This window comes from Mobula hypostoma, chromosome 12, assembly GCF_963921235.1.
Source record: "Mobula hypostoma chromosome 12, sMobHyp1.1, whole genome shotgun sequence".
Taxonomy (NCBI): domain Eukaryota; kingdom Metazoa; phylum Chordata; class Chondrichthyes; order Myliobatiformes; family Myliobatidae; genus Mobula; species Mobula hypostoma.
The window spans coordinates 63,993,731-64,007,146 of record NC_086108.1 but is presented as its reverse complement, the minus strand read 5'-3'; positions in this window follow the sequence as shown (position 1 = coordinate 64,007,146).

The following is a 13,416-nucleotide window of genomic DNA, read 5'->3' as shown; positions in this document are numbered from 1 at the left end:
TAATTATGACATATAGTTACAACAGTGCAAAGCAATACCATAATTTGATAAAGAGCAGACCATGGGCACGGTAAAAAATGTCTCAAAGTCCTGATAGACTCATCATCTCACGCAGGCGGCAGAAGGGAGGAACTCTCCCTGCCATGCACCTCCAAGCGTCACAAACTTGCTGATGCAGCACTATTAGAAGCACCCGACTGCAGCGGACTCTGAGTCCGTCCGAAAACTTCGAGCCTCCGACCAGCCCCTCTGACACAGCCTCTCCGAGCACCATCCTCTGCCGAGCGCTTCGACCCCACCCCGGCCGCCAAGCAACAAGCAAAGCCGAGGACTCGGGGCCTTCCCCTCCGGAGATTCTGAACCACACAGTAGCAGCAGCAGCGAAGCGGGCATTTCAGAAGTTTCACCAGATGTTCCTCAATGCTCTCACATCCGTCTCCATCAAATCAGGATTGTGCACGGCACCCTACTTGACAAATAACAGACATCACCACCGGAGTGGCCGCTGCGAGCTGCGTCGCGCCGCCATCTTCTCCTCCTGATATATTTATACTGCACCAACCAACGCCGCTGGGCTTTAAACATGCAGGAGCAATGAGTATTAAGTGCCTTGATCAAGGACACAACATGCTGCCTCAGCTGAGGTTCTAACTCGTGACCTTCAAATCACTAGTCCAACGCCTTAACCACTTGGCCACGCGACTTAAACTTGCATGAGAAGGTGGCACAAGGGTGTGTATTCCCATCTGGTCTTTGCTGGGCGAGGATGGCCCCACAACCACATCAGCTGTGTCCACTTCTACCACAAAAGATCTAGAGGGGCTTGGATGGCAGAATATGGGAGCAGTGGTGAGACATCTCTTGAGCTCCTTGAAAGCGTAGTCTGTGGGAGCAGACCAGGTTATCCATAAGGCTGGTGACTTGGTGGGGGAGATGAGAGGAGCAGAGATTTGGTTGCAGGGTCTGAATAAACGGCAGTAGAAATTGAAGAAGCCAAAGAAGTGCTGTGGCTGTTTGAGGGAGGGTGTTGAGGCCATTCAATAACAATGCACACTTTCTCTGGGTCCATGGTTATGCCTTGAGAAAACAGGACATAACCCAGAAAGGAAATGACTGTGGGTGTGGAACTGGCATTTTTTAATTTGCAGTCAAGTTGGGTTTTGAGGAGACTGAATGGACATGACAAGACATTCTAGGGAGTCCTTGGAAAAGATGAAGATAGCATTTTCCTGTTTTGATAAGTGTTGGGTGAGTCGATCAGGAGGAATTGGATGGACCTGCGGTTCTCTCGGATGCTCATGTGTGTGTTTGTTCCATCCCGGACCTCAAGGTAATTTATCAATGGCCATGAAGCAGGAGGGCTGAGAGACAGGCTTGGTAGGGAGTCCAGGCTGCACACAGAGAGTCCGGTCTAGAAAGCTGCCTGCTGCACCAGAGCCTCCTACATGTGTAGAGTTGTTGGGTATGGAGGAGGTCAAAGAGATTGACTTGGGCTACGGTGTTGGAATGAGGGGCCATGGAGAAACTTACCACTTAGAAGGCCAATTGTCTCTACCTAGTGGTACTATTTTCACTGACGTAGGGGGCTTTTAATACATGGGTGATCAGTGCTCCTCAGTAAGGTCACTAGTTGTTTCTCCACCAGCGTTCAAGCTCTCGGGGTGGGTGGGGGTGGACGTTAAGGGAGTTCTCCCTAACTGCATAGTTTCTGGAGGCATTGACAATGAGGATCCTGCTGCCTGAAATGTTCTAGGAACTGGGGTCTGGCTGATCATTCAGTAAGACGCTTATCAATTCAGAGAGCCAGAATGTTGAAGTTTTCGAGGTCGGCGGGCGTGTCCTAGGTAGACAACTCACCTTTCTAGTGCTCCAAGAGGCCACGATGGTAATAGGCCAGCATTGTTTCTGCATTCCAGCCTCACTGCTCCATGAGGGTCCTGAATTCCATGGTGTAATCCAGCACAGAGCATGAGCCTTGACGCAGGTGAAGTATCTGATCTACTTCCGCTCTTCCACTTCACCGATGGTCGAAAACCTGGCATATCTCAGCAGTAAAATCTTCATACTGGCTGTAAATGGGGGTTTTATTGTCCAATTTTGCGGTGGTCACCCAATCAAGAGAGAAATGTTGAAGGCAATCTTGGCTCTATTCATAACATACAGAGATGGCCGGAGCTCGACACCTATTTCCATACCTATCCATAATTGATTCACTTTGAATACACATCCAATTGATTTCATTAAATAGTTTCTACTCTAGCCCTGTCCATAATTAAGCTAAAATCTTCTCACCGTCTCCTGTAAAAACATGATTCACTTTTCTCAGTTCCTTCACCCTATCTGTTTCCAGGATGAGGCTTTCTTTTCTATGACATCAGATCTGTCCTCCTTCTTCAAACAATGGGGTTTCCCTTCCTCCACCATTGATGTTGCCCTCACCAACGTCCCCTCCATTTCCCAGACATCCATGCTCGACTCACCTTCCCGCTGCCTTAACAGGAACAAAGTTCCTTATGTTCTCATCTAAATATCCCATTATCCTCTGCATCCAATATGTCATTTCTACAACTTCCACCATCTTCAATGGGACTCTACTACCAGACATATCTTTACCTCCCCCACCTTACTCTCTGCTTTCCACAGGATTCACTCCCTCTGTGATTTTCTTGTCCATTCATCTCTCCTCACTAATCTTCCTCCTGGCATTTACTCCTGCAATTAGCAGAAATGCTACACCTGCTGGTTTAAGATGGTGCTGGTGAAGCAACTAAGTACTTTATAATCGCACTTTTTCTTGTCAAGTTTATAGTAAATGGTCACTGCCATCGTTGGAGAGGCGAGAGAAGGCAAGGCTGAGTCGAGGGTCAAAGTGTATGGGTGCAAGGCGAAGTCAGGGTGAAATTGAGGCATATTCGAGGCAAAGTCTGGGTGGAGGAGAGGCAGGTTCGAGGCCCAACCACCTCGACCAATTTGTAAAGGTCGGGTGCAGGTCAAAATGTGGCAGGGGACCAGGCCCAGAGCATATCCATGTGACAGGGTCTAGATCCTGGTGCGAGGAACAAGCCGATGTTTGAGCAGTTTAAATCCCAGGCTAGTGGGATTGAAAAGGCAGGGTGTCGGGACAAGAGAGAAGGGTTGGGTCAGTCCTGCTTGCTGCTGAATAACATTTTCTTGGCTCTGTGCTGAACTAAGTCTGAGGCTCCGGGCCTGCTCCGGCTGCTCCAGGCTTTCTGTCTAGGGACTCACTTTCGTTCTAAATGCACATCGGGTGTTTGACGGTATTTTTTTAATGGGTTCTTTTTGGTTTCTTTGTTTTGTGGCTCTATAAGAAGACGAATCTCTAGGTTGTAAAATGTATACATGCTTTGATAATAAATGTACTTTGATTTTTGAACTTCACCTCCTCCCTCATCTCCATTCAGTGCCCTAAACAGTCCTTCCCAGGTGATGTAACACTTCACCTGCGAATCTGTTGGGGTTGTCTGCTATATCCCAATGGAACCTCCTCTACAAAGGTGAGACCTGATGTCGAATGGCAAACAGTTTTATTGACTTTCTCCACTCCATCCACAAAAAACTGGATTTCCTGGTGGCCGACACTTTAATTTCTATCCTCATTCTCGTTCTGACATGTTGGTCCATGTCTTCTTTTCTGCCACAATACAATCACTCTCAGGTTGGGGGGAGCAACACTTCATATTCCAGATACGTAGCCTCCAAAATCTCCCACTTCCCTCTTCTTCATTTCCCCCCTCTGGGCTCTTACCTCTTCTCCTCACCTGACTACCATGGTGCCCTTCATCTTCCCTTTTCCCAATGGTCCACCCACCTCTCCTATCAGATTCCTTCTTTCCAGCCCTTTACTTTTTCCAGCAATCACCTCCCAGCTTCTTACTTCACCCCACCCCTCCCCCCTCCCCCCACCTGGCTTCACCTATCACCTTCTGGCTTGTTCTCCTTCCCCTCCTCCACCTAATTTTGGCAGTCCTGATGAAGGATCTCGGTCCAAAATGTTGGCTGTTTATATATTTCCAAATATGCTACCTGACCTGCTGAGTTCCTCCAGCATTTTGTGTGTTGTAACGGAACACACACTACACACATTTATTACTGAATACTAAATACATTTTAATGTTCTTTGTTCAGCAAACAAAGCATTTCATTTTTAAATGATAAATTATATCTTGAGCAAACAAATCATATTTGTGTTATTTAAAGGAGGTACTGTAAATAATTTGCAAAATAAAGAGGGAGCTGAGAAGTTGGAAGATTGTGAGTGATCATACAGTCTGCCTTAGAAGCTTATCATGTAATTCCTGGATAGTAGCTTCTTATTTCTCACGACGTTTATGGGGACTTTTGCATCAAGTCAGATTTCCTAAAGTTCAGGTCATCCATAACCTGGGGAGCCCATTTTCTTACACTTCAATTATATTGCTCCTATGTATAGGATAAAGATTAGTTTTATTTGTGACACGCACATTGAAACATACAGTGAAATAAACTGTTTACGTCAAAGACCAACACAGTGCAAGCAGCTCAGCCCATGCTTCTAACGCCATCACAGCATGTCCACAACCTACATGCTAACCCTAACCCACAAGTCTTTGGAATGTGGGAGGAAAGCAGAGCACCCAGAGGACACTCACGTGTCATGGGAAGAAGATACAAATTGCTTATAGACAGTAATGTGATTCAGACCCCAATAGCTGCCGCAGTAAACTGTTACGCTAACTGCTGGGCCATCATGCCACTCACTGTAATCAAGTGTTTAGAATATGAACTGTAATATTCACTGCGGTTTTGCTGAATAACAGCAAATTTTACTACTGCAATTTATTTTGTAGTGAATGAGTGTCACCTACCACCCAGATTGCTACAGTATAAGGGAAACATATTTGCAGAAGCTTCTCCAGAATTTGCAGTCAGTGGTGAAGCAATTGTGTTTGCTGTTGACCTTGAAGAAAGCTCCCACACAGATCTAATGATCATTGTGGTAAGAACTTCGCCTGAGTAAACTAACCAACCAAGTCATATTCAAGAATTCTCACAGACCGCGTGCTTGGAAGGGAAAAGCATACATTATTATGTAGTGCACTAAGTAACACAAGTACCTCTGGTCAAGAATGATGAGTTCGGAGAAGGATATAAAGATACGGAAGGCGCTGGCGTGGAGGGCTATGAACGACATGAAGGAAATCGAGAAGTTGAACCTGACCAGAGGGCTTAAAAAGAGGATTTTCATAGCAGACATAGAGTCCATTCTCACGTACGGATGCGAGACGTGGACACTCACCAAGACGATGTGAAAGTCTCTAGATGGTTGTTATACAGGAATGTTCCGGATGGCTCTTGACGTGTGTTGGCAACAGCACATGACGAACATTGAGCTCTATAACAACATACCGACGCTCTCCACTAAAATCGAGGCGCGAAGACTGCAACTAGCGGGGCACTGTCTACGCCACCCCGAGCTACCTGCCAGCCTAGTCATCATATGGGAGCCCAAGCATGGGAGGATGAACTCTGGGCACCCTCCCAAGACTGTAGTCAACATGCTCCTAGAAGACAGCGGCGTGGCTAATGTAGATGAACTGAACACACTGATGAGGGAGAGGGAGAATTGGAGAGTCCATCATCGTGCCCGGCGCCGGCCCCCTAGGCCTGAGTCGACGTAGTAGTAGTAGTAGTAGCACTATGTAACAATTAAAATAGCACATTTTGCATACGCTTTGGCAGGAGCCAAAATATTGTCTATTGGGTTGGGGGCTCAAAGCTGAAAAATGGTATTATGTAAGTAACACAAACACGAGGAAATCTGCAGTTGCTGGAATTTCAAGCAACAGAAAGCAGGATCTCCCAGTGGCCACACATTTTAATTCCACGTCCCATTCCCGTACTGATATGTCTATCCACGGCCTCCTCTACTGTAAAGATGAAGCCACATTCAGGTTGGAGGAACAGCACCTTATATTCCGTCTGGGTAACCTCCAACCTGATGGCATGAACATTGACTTCTCTAACTTCCGCTAATGCCCCATCTCCCCCTCGTACCCCATCCGTTATTTATTTATTTATGTACACACATAAAATGTTCCTGCCAATTTCAAAAATAATAACAGTGATAACTAATCATTTAATTGACCATACCATCACAAATCCAAGACATCATGGTCCGGTACATGTTTTACTGAGTTCCTTATAATTCTGGTTTATTTTGTATCTGGAATCACCACAACCAACTTCACACTGTGGATTGGTGTAAGAATATAAATCTTCCGATGTTGTCTCCTCAATAAAACCATGCCTGAGTTTTGAAATTAACTTTATATTTGTCTCAACACTAAATAAAATGTGTTGTTTGATAGGTAATATGATGCTGGTTAATTTAAACAATTTGCTCTGTCACTTTCCTTTAAAGCAAAGAGAGACTATTTTCTTTAAAATTAAATCACTGTAGTAATTTCTGTACTAAAACTACAACTTAAAAGAGAGTGATGCGGATCACATGGAGAAGAGAACATTAAATATGTAAACTAACAATTATCCAATTAGATATTTACAATGGAACAGAGCGCCTCTTACAGCAGACAACTTTCACAGCAATGTAAATTAAACTGCATTAATATGGCACCTATAGTGAAGTTGCCAGATTTGTTTCCCTTCACATGTATGCATGCGTGGAAGTGTCTGAACCAACTGTGGTAGTTTCTTAATGAACCTGTTTCCAATAAGTTTGAAGATAATCATCAGGCCTCCTAAATAATAATAACAAATCACAATACATGACAATAAGCAGTATCAGCACTTACTTGGCTGAGTAGCATAGTCTCATAGATACTCTGTATTTTTTGAAATGTAACAAATCTAATATGATTATTTTTAAAAATGTAAATAAGTTCCATAGATTTTTCATATTTTATTAATGACTCCTAAGAAGAGAATTTTTGATTTTGTTTCAGATTTACTTCTATTCTATATTTTTGTCCTTCTGGTCATCTTTTAATCTCACCGTCTGGTTACACTCACTCACATCAATTCATTTGTTTGCCTCACCCAGTTAAAAGAAAATATGGCTTCCCTTTTGCTGACAGCTTAATGACAAAAGCAGATGCCTCGACCAGCTGACAGCAAAGCCCTTTTCTCGCATACAGTCGCTCTGAAAGGAAGTCGGTGTTAACTGCTATAAATTACATTGACAAGGCAACTCTGCCAGAAACTTCTTGTTAGCACGATCTGCTTCGGATCTTCATTTACATACAGTGAGGTTATCTTGCAATGATGAAACTATTCATATTAATCTCAACAGTACAAGTTGATTTTGTTAATAATGAACCAGCAACAATATCGGCTGCAGTGATTTAATTTCTGCTCATATATGTACTGATTCCATTAAAACATGATAGTGGTTGATGTAAGCAGAAACAATTCTATCATGAAATGGGTAAAAATGGTCAGCAAGTGCCCAGTTAAAATTTATACTGGAAACCAGATGATTAAACTGCCTTCTGGGGCATCCATCACTTCATTAATATGAATACAACTGCAAGCTATCTTTGGAAACTTGGCCTCATGGATTTGGAATTGACTTGCCCACAGAGGGTGATAGTTAAGGGAGCGTATTCTGCCTGGATGACAGTGAACGTTGGTGTTCCACAGGAATCTGATCTACGACCTCTGCTCTTTATGACGAAGTGGAAAGGAGTTAGTAAGTTTACAGATGGCTTAAAGGTTGTAGATGTTGTGGATAGTGTAGAAGGTCGTTGTAGGTTACACCAGGATGCACACAGAATGCGGAGCTGAACTGAGAATTGCCAGATGGAGTTCAATCCAGTAAAGTCTGAAGTGACACACTTTCGAAGGTTGAACTTCAAGGCGGAGTACAAGTTAATTCAGATTCACATTCATTTATTTATCATATGTACATTGAAAAATACAGGAAAATGTGTTGTTAAGAACCAACAAAATCTAAGGATATGCTGGGGGCAGCATGCAAGTACCTTCCCACATTTTGGCACCAACATAGCATGCCCTCATTACTCAGCAGAACAACACTGAACACAATAAGCAACAAAACAACAGCACACCTAGCCCCGTTCCACTCTCCAACACACACACACACACTCACACTCACACTCACTCACACTCACTCACTTATTCCTCCAAATCCAGGACAGGATGCCTCCAGCCTCCAACATCCAGCATCCAATGGTCTTGCAAATTCACATTGGGACATCAGGACTCCAGCCATTGGGCCTTGATGTTCGGGCTTCGGTCTTCGGTATCAACCCCAGAACTCATCGATGGAAATGAATATGGACCCCAAACTTCAGACCTCAAACTCTGGTCTCACTGACTCATGTACCAAAGAGATCACTGGCCCCCTTGCCCACTGACCGTATGGGCCTCTGATCCCAGATGACTTGCTGACCTTGGTAGAGGGTGGAGGGTTGGGCAGTGGCTCCAGCAATCATCCCCATTTGTCTGCTGGCCCAACATCTGACTGTGGATGTTCTTTGTCGCACCTTGACAATACTGGCCTTCAAATGCAGAGCATGGAATGCAGCCTGTCATCTAACTTCCCACATCCTCGTGCCTAAACCATAACCTGGTCCTCTAACTTCCATCTCTATCCCCAAATCCATCCCTACAAACCTTAAAAACAGTTAAGTCTAAGCCACAACCTTGAATGAGACCACAGATCTGTGCCGTCTTGATATAATGGCAGGATTCGTAGCAGTGTGGAGGAACAGAGGGATCTTGGGGACCAAGTTCATAGACCCCTCATCACTGCTGCACAAGTTGATAGGGTATGTTGTACTGGCCTCCAGTAGCTGGGTGACTGAGTTTAAGAGCCACTAGGCAATGTTGCAGCTCTACAAAATTATTGGAGTATTGTGTTCCATTCTGGTTGTTTCATTGTAGGAAGCTTTAGAAAGGGTGCAGAGGAGATTTACCAGGATGCTGCCTGGATTAGAGAATATGTCTTTTGAGGAAATGTTGAGCAAACTAGGGTGCTTTTTCTTCTTTGGAGTGAAGGAGAATGAGAGGTGACTGTATAGAGCAGTATAAACTTAAGAGAAGCATTGATAGGTTAAACAGCCAGCACTTATTTCGCAGGGTGGCAATGGTAGCCACTTAGGAGAACCTTTTTTTGTGAAGAACAAAGTAGCTGGTTAAAAAGTCAGAGGTTATAAAGTCATCAAGAGATCTTTGATGACTTCAGTCCACCAAGCCCATTGATGATATATTTCCACCCATTCCTCATTAATTCAATATTTTCTTAATTCTCTCTATAATCTCATCATTACTTCTAGATTCTACCATTCTCCTATGTAAGACGGACAAATTTCAGTGGCCATTTAACTGCATGTGTTTGTGATGTGGGAGGAAATTGGATAACCTGGGGGAAACCCACTTATACAGCAACTGAAGTCAAGTTTCTGGCTCTGTGAGGAAGCCAGCTGCACTGTAAAGTTGAAATCCATATTTTTTTAATTTATAGATCATACCAGTTTGAAAAGTTTGAAATTCTTCTTGTGTTTGGTGACATTCTTTAAAAAAAACAGTGTCACTACTTAGTCTGACCAGGCAGTAAAAGACATCTGTCCTAACTAGAAAGAGCAATTGAAACAAGTAACTCAAATCACTAAGAAAACAATTAGACAGGATTTGGCAAAAATCAGTGTCTAAACTGAAGTATTTGCAAGCTCATTATCCAGTCTTATAGCCGTGCCAGTTGGATACACATGGAGATAATTTTGCCATGGAAACTGACCTTACTCATTGGAGATGTAATGAGCCAGAAGCAGATGCACTAGAGGACAGAAGTGGAGGCACGCAGAGAGATGAAGGAAGGGATTGTGTAAACTGGAGAAGAAGGCACAGAAAGATTTTGCTCAAGGATGGGAGTAATCATGGCTGACAATGCAGGCAGACCATTTTGTGTAGGGAAATGAATGAATGGCATGGGGCAAGTTATGATTATAAGGACAGATGTTTGACTGAAGTCCCATCTCTGGAATATGGAGGAAGGGAGGTATTGCAGTATTGAGGTCTAGATAGCCATATTGATACCTGAATCATGGTTTTTGCTACAGGTGACCTAAGGCCAGTGAAACCCCTTTTTACTGGGCGTCTCTAGAGATGCGGCTCATTAACTTTCTCAGACTCCGTACGTCTGGGGTCAGTATGATTTGGGTCCAATCAAAACTGAGAAGTTGGAGTGTCTTGACTACCTGGACCCTGATCTCTGCAAATACTGTGTAAATACTGCGCAAATACTGTGTAAGTACTGCCCCATGCAATTAGCCATTGGCAAAAAATAACAGATCGTACTCTACATATAATTATAAAGGAAGTATAGTTACAAATTTCAGCTTTATCGAACCATTGGTAGGAGAAAAGAAAAAATAAATAAAAGGGCCCATTACAGTTAACCCAGTACAAATGTGCACATAAGTTGGAGTTCATACTGAAGTTGTCTTTAACTCACACACTGGACCTACAGTCTGCGTGAAAGCATATACTACCGTTCGAATGTCGCTTAAAAGTCCATCTCGAACAAATGGGCTCCCCCATGGGTGTATTGGTCATTCCTCCTTGAAGCCATTCATCTGCACAAAGCACCCTGTACAACAGGGATGGCATCCTCAGCAATCCTGTCGTCTCCCAGCTCCCACCAAAAAAGACCTCGACCCACACAGTGTCTGTCACAAAAAACTCTCCACCTAGCTTTCTCTAGAACCTTCTAACAATTCCACAATCTTGATTGGCTGACACAACATTCCTAAGTTGAACAACATACCCCCTTATCTTTAGCTCAAAGCCAAACATGCTAAATGCAGAACAGACTGCTCTTACAGAACTGCTAAAATGAAACACCTACAGCACAGCAGTAAAAATCTTAACCAGGATGTTACACAAAGGAGCAAGGAGGCAACGTTATGGTGGTAGAATTGCTGGATTTTGAGATGGAGTCATTATTGAGTCAGGAACTGTCTGTCAAGCAAGTCCTGGTGATTGAAAATAGTCTTGCTCAACCAACAACTCTGAATGTGGGAGCAATAGTATTTTAGATAGGAGAATGGAGCTTGTTGCAGAGACTGAGAACAATGATGGTCAAAGCAGGTGATAGCTTAGGTAGTGAAGTATTTATGAGATTTATCAACCAGCTTGGATCTAAATGCCTTGTCTTTAAATAATGTTCATATGGCATTTTGAATTGTTGTTACTTGCTACTGAGGTCCAGAAGTAGAACATAAAGGTTCTGCATAACGATTCCAATGAAATGAAAATATTAGAAGTTTATTTTTATTGCTCACTAAGGAATCAACCATAAATACAACTAAAGAATTTTACTGTTGGTTGAAATGCAATACTGATCTTAATTGAAGACATCTGGACCTTGCATGTTAGCTGATTTAATGAGAAAGTGTATTGTGATTTTGTAAAGGTCAGATCACAGCTGCTAATCCATAAGTAAAGCATGCCCTGGATCTGACAGTGCCATTGGATCAGACTCATGTTTATTGTGAAAACTCTTTGAAGAGCCAAGCTGACATGTAGATCTTCAGAATTGAAAAAAAAAGAAGAAAAATAATGAGATGCATGCTCAGCTTAAAAAAGTGACATAACGTTTACAGGATAAAACAAAAGCTGAGTGAGGTTAATAGACAATGAGATAAAATAGGGAATAGCGGCATCAAATTTCAGAACCTTTGTTCTGAAAGTAGCTCGGATAGTAGCTTGACAAAAGTGATAGTATGTCACTGACTGGTTCCCTTCCGCTTGACTTCTGCCACTTTTTTTGGAGCTTGATACAACTGTCCCAAGTATCTGCCTGTTTTCAATGGAGAACCTCATACACTGGTTAAATGTTGAAGCATTTAATGGAATGTGTAGCATTCATGTTCATGCACTGGTATTGGATTTACACTGTAGTCCTCTTGCATTTTGCACAAAATCCCTCTAAAGTCTAACAGATTGAAATGCACTGGGAAAATAAATTTTAATAATGCCTGGTCCTTTGAATCACAGAGCTACACATTGAAGGCATCAGCTAGATGATTAATTCATGCTGTCCTCTGCTCAATTCTAGTGTCTGAGGTTCGATATCAGTGCAGTATCGATGAAGGGCTTGCTCAGTCTAATGTGTGAGAGACTAAACGAAGAACTAAAGAAAACAAGGTACAGAGCTAAGGAACATTATAAGCAAAACAGAGTTGGATGAGAAAAGTTGTCACGGTAAAGAGAACTTTCTTCTTTGATGCACAAAAGTTCATAAGTTGGAAATGTGTCAGAAAAAGGAGCAGAAGAAATTCCCTGGAGAGAGAAATATTTCCTTTTTTATATACTTTATACTTTATTGTCGCCAAACAATTGGTACTAGAATGTACAATCATCACAGCGATATTTGATTCTGCGCTTCACACTCCCTGGATTACAAATATTAAATATTAAAAATATTAAAACTAGTTAAAATTAGTAAATATTAAAAATTTAAATTATAAATCATAAATAGAAAATAGAAAAATGGAAAGTAAGGTAGTGCAAAAAAACCGAGAAGCAGGTCCAGATATTTGGAGGGTATGGCCCAGATCCGGGTCAGGATCCGTTCAGCAGTCTTATCACAGTTGGAAAGAAGCTGTTCCCAAATCTGGCCGTATGAGTCTTCAAGCTCCTGAGCCTTCTCCCGGAGGGAAGAGGGATGAAAAGTGTGTTGGCTGGGTGGGTCGTGTCCTTGATTATCCTGGCAGCACTGCTCTGACAGCGTGCGGTGTAAAGTGAGTCCAAGGACAGAAGATTGGTTTGTGTGATGTGCTGTGCCGTGTTCACAATCTTCTGCAGCTTCTTTCGGTCTTGGACAGGACAACTTCCATACCAGGTTGTGATGCACCCTAGAAGAATGCTTTCTACGGTGCATCTATAAAAATTAGTGAGAGATTTAGGGGACAGGCCAAGTTTCTTTAGTTTTCTTAGGAAGTAAAGGCGCTGGTGGGCCTTCTTGGCAGTGAATTCTGCTTGGTTGGACCAAGTCAGGTCATTTGTGATATTAACCCCGAGGAACTTAAAGCTTTTCACCTGTTCCACTTGCACATCACCGATGTAAATTGGGTCGTGCGGTCCGCTACTCCTTCTGAAGTCAACAACCAATTCCTTTGTCTTGCTGATGTTGAGGGATAGGTTATTGTCTTTGCACCATGCCACCAGGTTCTTAATTTCCTCTCTGTACTCAAACTCATTATTACCTGAGATATGGCTTACGATTGTTGTGTCATCAGCAAACTTACATATTCAGTTTGATGGAAACTTGGCTACACAATCATGGGTGTACAGTGAGTACAGCAGGGGGCTGAGTTCACAACCTTGTGGGGCACCGGTGCTCAGAGTGATTGTAGAGGAGAGCTTGTCCCC